We start from the raw sequence: 8400 nt of genomic DNA, 5'->3' as shown, positions 1-8400 counted from the left end.
GCGCATGCGCAGCTCGGCTCGCCGAAGGGTCTTTTCCGCGCGTGCGCGTCGGTCGCGTTGTCGCCTCGAGCCGAGGGGGGCTGCGGTGTCGTTGATGGGGGTCGGGGTCGGTACGCACAGCACTCAGCACCGCAGGGCTGCCCTCGGGGCTCAAAGCCCGGAGCCGAGAGGTGCGGGCGGGCAGCGCGTAGTTGCGTGGTGCTGCCGTACCTGGAGAGCGCCGTGCCGGGACGATGAACGGCCGTGATGGGGTCCCGCAATGCCCGAGTGTATTTAAAGACAAAAAAAAAAAAAGTGGTTTTCAGCAGCCCGACTTGATAACCCGCATTCCTGAGATGCTGGGCGTTTGTGCATCTTCATTAACGTGACAAGAGCCTGAGTCTGCAGCCAGAAAGCGGCTCCTCCAGGTGTTTATCTGATCAGTGCGCTTCAGGAATTGCTGTAGGTGCCCTTTTATTTGTTTGTTTATTTTTGTTCTCTCTTACGCCCTCTCTGTCGTTCCTACTGTGTAAAGTATGAAATCCTTGAGTTAAAATGCTGGGTCCTCACTCCCACAGGCTGGAGCTCAGTGAGGCTCTCCATCCCAGCTCTGCCCAACGCTCAGCACAGCTCTGTGCTGCAGAGCTGCTCGCACACCTCTCCACTCACCCCAGCCAAGGAGCAGGAAGCAACGAGTTGGAATTGATAACTGGCATTGCTTGCAGAGTAACCTCAGCCATCAACATGTGAAACGTGCACTTTCCAGTGAAAAGCACGGGCTAGAAAATACACACAGCTTAAATTAAGGGCTTTGTGACTTCACCAAACGGCGCAGCGATCTGTGCTGGAGGCTCAGAGGTGCGTCCAGGTGGAGCAGATGTGACTTCTGCTAAAGCGTGTCAGATAAACTCTGTGGTGCTATGAAAGGCATGGCTTGCACGGGGAATTACTGTTTGCTTTGGTGATGTCAGCAGGGCACTGCAGGCACGGCTCAGCTGCTTCTCAGAGCTGCTGCCGCCATTCCAGACGCCGGGACGTCCATGCAGACATGGGACTGCCGTGGGATTGAGGCCCACTGGCCTGGCCTCCCTTTCTCTGGTGCTAGGAATGCTGCAGGACACCAGTGACAAATATCATAGGAAAACAGTCAAACTGCGCATCTGAGACAGCTTTGAGCCCGTGCCACACCAGCAGCTTCCCTCTCTGCAGTGGTTCCTGGAGCTGAGCTCAGCAGAGCTCCTGCAGGATTGGAGCCTAAATGAGGCCATGCTGTAACGTGAGGCACAGCAGCGAGGAGGGGCTGAGAGGGAGATGAGTGCAGCAGTTAGGAGATTCCACGATGACTTAATTAGTTATGGGCAAGGTTTGGGGGATTGCATTGGTTGAGCTGGGTCTTCTTCCCTCCAGCATGCTGAGTGGGTTAGAGAGGTTAAAGGGTGCATCGTTGCCCTTTAGCAGCCATTTATGTGCCTGCTGTTGCTCATGACTTGCTGTAAAACCTTTTAAACACGTTGGTAGTCTCCAGTTTTCTGTAACAGCAGGTTCCAGACTTGCATCAAAAAGTGCTTTGTCCTCTCAGCTGATCTTACAGTTGTGAAGTGTTCTTCTGTAGGCAAATTTGGTGAATACAAAGTCTGCATTTGCTTGTTCTACCAACCTCACGCCTTTAAAAGCCTCACTGAGATCCTTCTAAGCCTCCTCTATAAACTGAAGAGTGAATCTCAAGAATTTTGGTAGCTCCTTATGAAGACATCTGCTCCCTGCCCTCCTCTGGACCCTCTGTACCTCCATCACGTTCTTCTGTGCTGCTGGGACCAGAATTGCTCCAGCTGTGAGCAAACTGAGAACTTTTCTAACAGCAGAGATGAGGACTTTGGCCTCACCATGGTGTCATTCTTGGAAACAGCCAACATCCAGTTGGAGCTTTTGGCTGCTGTTGTATCCTGAGCCGGTGGCCTCAGAGAAATGTCCATGGCAATGCTGTGCTCTCCTTCCCCAGCTGCAGCTGGCAGCTCTGAGCCCAGCAGAGACTGAAAACGACCGCAGCATTTTCTGGTGTCTTGGTGGTTTAGTAAGAGATGGTAGTGAACTGCAGGGAGAAAGGCTGATGAGTCAGTAAGAAACAGCCATCATATCCCAGGAGAATAATCTCAGGTGTAATTATTAACAGGTTTATGTTTTATGTAACAGGTGTTTGGTGTTTTTCGTTAATGTTTTTTTTTAAAGGTACAGCATCATTTCTAGCATAACTCATAGAGCATTATTTATCCTAGAGAGGGGAGTGCAGATAACTTTTATTTTGTCTTTTCAGCACTCTCTTCTTGATGCTCCACCTGAGGGTTTCTCTCTCGCTGCAGCAGCGCTTCCTGAGGGAATCTGCATCCTCTGCCTGACTTCTCTGATTGCTGGAGCTGCTGAACGTCCTACAGAAGAGGCCCAGCAGCAGCAGGTAGGGTGAGGCAGCTGCTGAAGAAACACTCAAAGGTATGGACAGTGCTTGAACACCCACGTGGCTTTTTTTTCTTTTTCCTCCACCCAACCAATGAACTTCATGTGACCCCTCCCAGCAGCACCACTCATTTGTTTAATCAGCGATTAAACTGGAATTTTACTTCACTTCCAAACACGCTCTATCAGTCCTTGCATTCCCTTCCGTTTATTTATTTATTTTTAAGTAAAAGGAAGGCAGTAGAAAAATACATCATTAAAGCAGCATAGCATAACTTAACGGAGATACCATCGCAGATGTGGTGACTGTGGGACCGAGGAGGAGAGGCTTTAAGCCCTACAGAAAACTGCTGTTCCAGAGAGACAGAAGTAGGACCCAGTATCTCTTAGGTGTAAGTTACAGCACAAGTGCCCTTGCTGGCTCCTGTAGTCCTTTCCAAGCTCTCCTTTAGGCACAGTTTAAGACTCCAGGATTGCTTCTTTCGCACAGCACGTGTCAGCACCACAACAAAGAAAACCAAGCAAACCACACCCAAGTGTTAACCCTGCAGGTAAAGTGCAATAAAAAAAACGAGTGCTGGTATCTTGCAAGATCAATGCAGATTTCTTTTCTTCCTTGTTGTGTTTCTTTTTAAAAATACTGCTTGTTTTCAGCAGTGAATGCAGAGCTCACTACCCCATGATTCCACGAGCTCTTTTCTGAGTAGAAATAGCAAACTTAGACTTCATCATTGTGTAATTACAGCCAAGCTAGCTTTGCCCCTTTCTATTTGCATTCATTAGCATTTTGTTTTGCCTGTAGTTTGATTGCCCAGTGGTGTGAGATTCTTTCCTGACTCTTTCCAGTCAATTTGGATGCCCTGATTAGTTCCATATCCATATCACGAGTAGATCTCTCACTTCACTGTTTACTTATTTTCCAGCTCACTGGTGACTCTTGTACAGTTTGGGCCTCTGCACAGATGCATGCTTTGTTACTGCTCTCCACACTGGAGGTTTATAAAGCAAGTCTGTAGTTATGGTGTGACTTGGTGCGCCCAGCACAGTGCAGACCTGCAGAGATGAACTGATTTTATCCATCTCCTTCCTGGAGTTTGTTGATTGCTGTGAGGCACTTTGGATTTGATTTTCCTGCTGAAAGGTGCAATTGCTGATCTGGCAACTGAGGAATCATCACCATCACCAGCGCATCTCCTGGCAAAGCAAAGCACCTCCTTTCATAGAAGCTGGTGATTCTCAGGCGCCTTTCCCTAAATAGGGGATTTTTGGTGGAGTTAAACATTAACACTGTTCACAGTTCCCATCTGTTCAAGGTCCAAGAGAGAAGCCGTGCTGAATCAGCCTGGCAGCTGTATTTCCTGCTCCGGTTCTCTCCTGCATGATTCACTCACTCCAACTCCCTGCCAGGAAGTCTTGGTCCTGGGTGAGACAGTAAGAAACAGGGATGCTCCTGCTGTCCTGCACCAGGATACTGGAGACCAACTCCTGTGTGTCCTGGCTGCCCTGCAAGTAATGTTGGTGCTGCAAGGAAAGGAGGGAAACTCACACTCAACAAAAGACTTGCTCGAGCTATTCAGGAATTTTCTTTGGCTGTTAGCAGTCCTATGCTCTTGCCACATGTAACTTTTCCTTCCAGGCTGTGCTGGACAATGGCTTTGAATGCACGGGACAGCTTATTGTTTGGCTGTGTATGTTGCTCTTGTATGGGCACTTGAACTAAAAGGGTAAATCCTTTTAACTGTGGTGTTTTCAAGAGGAGCACATTAGCCAGGAAGGAGGGTGGGCAGATGAGAAGAGCTGTTTTATTTAATATTGCTGCCACAGTAGTACACTCCAGCACTGCCAGGACTTTGGGCGTAGCCAGTCTGACATGGGAAACTGATTGTTCAGCGCTGTTGCCTGGCTGCTGCTTGGAGCTGCAGCTCTGTGCTGTCTGCCTGGTGCTAAGGGTTGGAGTCAGACCCAGCAACTGCTGCTCATCCACTTCCAGAGGCACCGATCCCACGCTGGTGGGTTTGGTTCTGCCTGGACAGCACTCAGTTTGCTTCAGCACCGGTGGCAGTTTGTGAAAATGCAACTGCAGGATCTGCTGAGCTCAGACCTGCAAACGGAGCCAGGAGTCTCTCTGGCTTTGGATAAAACTTTGCTGTGGTTACATGGATCATGTGATGGCGCAGCTGATCTTTCCAGCATTCGGTGCTCTTGCTTTAGGCTTCCTCAGCTGTGCAAAAAGTTCAAAAATTGTCCCCCCCTGATATAACTGCTACTTATTGATACTAGGACAACAACTTCCAGGAGTTGTTGAGGAGACTCCTCTGCCTGCATTCCTGTTTATCAGAGACTCCTTCCCAGCACGCCAGCCCATCCACAAAGCCTTCAGCATCCTCAGCTGTGGGATTTCTGAACAGATGCAGCTCCTCCCTGCAGCACAATGGCACTCCCTTCCCTGCTCAGGACAGCGTGCCACGTCGGTCAGATCCTCAAGAGCTTTGGCTCTCAGAATCGAGTGAGTTAAACCAGGTCTAAGCTGGACTCTGGGTCCTCTTTGGGACATGTTGACAGAGAAATGTACGCCTTGAAACAACTTGAAAAGAAGAACTGTAGGGAGGGAGGAGAGTAGGAAAAGGCATCGGCTGTGAGCGGCCGCCCTCTCCTGAGTTCTCCCCCCCTGCAAAGAGTGCAGCCCTGGCTCCTCTGTGACCTCTTTCTTCCTGCAGAGTAATGAAAGTCAGCACGCTGTAATGGCAGGCTGAAAGTCAGCTGCTCTGCCACAGGGTTTGTCCTCCGGATAGATGAAAGGAAAGTGGTTTGGTGTCCAAACGACTGTCACAGCTTTAAAGAAGAATTAAAGCCAGATGTTTCCAACCAGCCTGCTGAGAGCAGCCTTTTCTGACATATTTGCCAAGCCATCAAGGAGACCCAGCCAGTGTCTGCAGTGCTGCATGTTGGGAAAACACTGTGATCCCAAAAGCTGTGCTGCAGTTGCTGGAGCACCCAGGCTGTCTGTAATGAGTGCACCCACAGGGTTGGGGCACAGTGCAGCCAGCTCAATGTTTATGCACCATTTATCAGTATTTACTCCTCACTGATAATGGAGATGATAGCAAGATTGTAGTAAACACATCAAATTCAACACCTTTTGCCTTAGGACAAGGTATTGTAGGTATTGAAGGTGTTGTAACTGGGCTGGCATCAGCTCTCAGGTTGGTGGCTTGTAATGGTCAATGGAGTCCAGAATGTCATCCCTGTCCCTGGCTGCGCTCAGGCTGATGTTCAGTCTAACAGGCAGATTGAGCTTTTGCCACACTGGGATCCCATCAGAACAACGAAAAAAGCATTTTAGTCTCGCCTCACACACACAGCGTTTGTATTCAGCTGCGGCTGAAGCCAATGACTGTTCCTGTGTGGGTAGAAGTGAGGTGAAAGCCGAGGAATAGGGAAACGGAATCCTTGCCTCAGTGTAATCAGGGAGAGATCGGCACTTCCCACTTTGCTGGGAGCAACACAGACCTCAGGACTGCTGGGTGTGTGGTTCCAGCTCACACCCAGAGGTAATTAATCTTTTTGCCAGCGTAGCTGCTCCAGGCTTCTGACTACAATAGGTATTGCTCTTTGCCTTTGTCAGCCTGCCTTGTGGTTACAGCGTTCACCTTCTGGCCTCTTCAGGATAAATTCCTGATGCTGTGCCCTCAGCGCTGCTTCGAGGTGGAGTTTCCTCTTGCGAAATCAGTGGGCGCTGGAAATGTCCTCTTGGCTCCAGTGCCTGGGAAAGGTTTTGCTTCCTGATCTATGGGGATGTGTCGCAGCCTCCTCTTCCTCCTGCCAGCATGCTTCCTCCTCTGGAGCGGCAGATGAGGTGCTCCTGAGATGCCATGTGCCACCGGATCACTGTCTATTGCAGGGAAGCAAATGATAAATTCAGAAGGTGCAAAAATAAATAGAGAAGAGGAAAGATAGGATGCGGAAAATCCCAGTTTTTACTGGCATCCACTCATAATCAGATAATTTGACCAATAACAAAAAATAAATCCCTCTCTCGTCTGACTCTACAAAGCTGAGACATAAAAAGGAGCTTTCTTCCATGCCCTTCATTTGTTCTCACAATACAACATCTCATTTCAGCGTGTGCATCAATTCATTCTGCTCCGCCACATCACGGACAGAGGCACGATTGTTTCTGCTGCGATTCCAAAACCAACTGTGCAGAGAAAGCCTTTGGGAGCTGCTCGGTGAGGCGGGCTTTGGGCTGCTGGCACTCCGGGTGGAGCTCAGGGAAAGCTGTCGGCCTCACCACCCTCCTGTAAATTAACAGAAGACGGTGACTAACAGGAAGGAAACCGGACTGTGGTGTAAACACAAACTTTCAGATGGGTATTAAATGTTATCTGATTGTAGCTTGTTTCTTGAATAGTCCCAACTGATTTGCTCCCTTGGAAGACAGACAATTATTGTTGCAAAATGAATTATTTAGTAGCTTTATAGACTGGGTCTGTTTTTCTGCCCCTTCTGCACTTCAAGCCCAATGAGGTTGTAGGTGAGTAAGGGCTCTGCCAGCAGTGGAAGTGTTTTTGCAAACATCTGACCAATGACTTTACCAGTGTGATTAAATGGGGAGATCCTGCAGGAGCAAAAAAGAACTGGGGCCTCCCTGAGCTCCTGTGGGATTTCCAGAGCTCAGTAGGTCTGAACACGAGGCTCAGAACAATTCTGTGCTATGATTTCCCCATTGCTGTGATATTGCGATGGGTGCACTAAAAATGGATGAGCAGATTCTGAAGATAAAGAGGCCTGTAAAACAGGGATAATGCTTAATTACTTCACAGGAGGGTAAAAGGATTAATGAATTAATGTTTGCAAATTGCTTTGAAGATGAAATGTGCTAAGTCTGATTATATCTGGTGGGGTGAGGGATAAGAATGAAAAGGAGGTGATCAATTCCATCCTGTAGCCCCCAGAAACAATAAATAATGATCTGAAGGGGTTTGTTCTGCTGTGCTGGTTTGGATCCCCTGGCTGAAGGTGCACTTTCAGAACAGATTCTGCTGTCGAGAAATGGGCACCTTTCATTTCTTCTGCCCAGAGTTATTTATTCTGCTCCTTCTGCATTATTTTGCTTTTCTTTCTCATTTGGGTGCACCTCAGATGTGTCGCTCAGTGAGATGCCTGTGGGATCTGCCATCTGGGCCATCAATTTGAGGCACAGCTTGTGCCACCACCTCTAATCTCTTCAATGGACTTCGATTACCTCTCTGGCTCCAACTCACGCGATTTGCTGGGCTGTAATTGCAGGTAATGGTGTTAAGTGGGGCCTGGGGTTCCCCTGCAGGGCACGAGGCACTGCCATGGATCTGCATCCTTCGCCCACACTGAGTCCACTGCAGGGCTGCAATTCTTTAATGGAATATTTCTAGATCACCCAAAGCCCAGAACAATCCCTGAGATTTGACGCAGTAACTTTGGGGCAGTCTCTGTCTGTTACTTTGAGGAGGTTTGGAGGTGCTTTCCATGCAGGAGTCCCCTTGATGGTGTCACTACTGCTGGGTCCGTGTGGACAGTGAGTGAAAGAGTGCAAACCTTGTGTTCACGAACCACAGAATCGTTAAGGTTGGAGAAGGCCATCCAGTCCAACCCCAACCCACCCCACCATGCCTATAACCATGTCCCTCCGTGCCACATCTCTATGGTTCCCAAACCCCTCCAGGGACGCTGACTCCATCACTCCCTGGGCAGCTGTGCCACTGCATCTCCACCCTTTCGGAGAAGGAATTTTTCATACTGCCCATCCCCATGCCTCCAACAGCGCAGCTTTGTCCCTTCCTGTCAGTCAGACACTCATCTCCAACGTGAGAGTGTCTCCAATGTGAATATCCATCGAATAAGAGACTGAAGCTCCGGTGGGCTCAGCTGAGCCCTTCCCACGTGGATGTGGTGATGCTGAGCTGGGTGAACAGAGGTGGATTTGTGCCATTTCTG

At 49.1% G+C, this 8400-nt stretch overlaps 1 long non-coding RNA gene across 3 annotated transcripts; it reads left to right on the top strand.

The window, feature by feature from the left end:
* The first annotated feature begins 1 nt into the window (after position 1).
* LOC104913601 (uncharacterized) lies at positions 2-7404 on the top strand. Of its 3 annotated transcripts, none has more exons than XR_795504.4 (3): positions 2-441; positions 2291-2463; positions 3351-7404. It is a non-coding gene; the product is annotated as an uncharacterized LOC104913601 (long non-coding RNA). The 3 variants fall into 3 exon arrangements; XR_014880270.1 differs by having other exon boundaries at positions 2291-2978; XR_014880269.1 differs by having other exon boundaries at positions 2291-7404.
* The last annotated feature ends 996 nt before the right edge of the window (positions 7405-8400 follow it).

The sequence above is a fragment of the Meleagris gallopavo genome, chromosome 31 (assembly GCF_905368555.1).
Source record: "Meleagris gallopavo chromosome 31, MGAL_WU_HG_1.1, whole genome shotgun sequence".
NCBI lineage: Eukaryota > Metazoa > Chordata > Aves > Galliformes > Phasianidae > Meleagris > Meleagris gallopavo.
The sequence above is the reverse complement of the archived record's forward strand: the minus strand, read 5'-3'. Positions and strand labels throughout refer to the sequence as shown.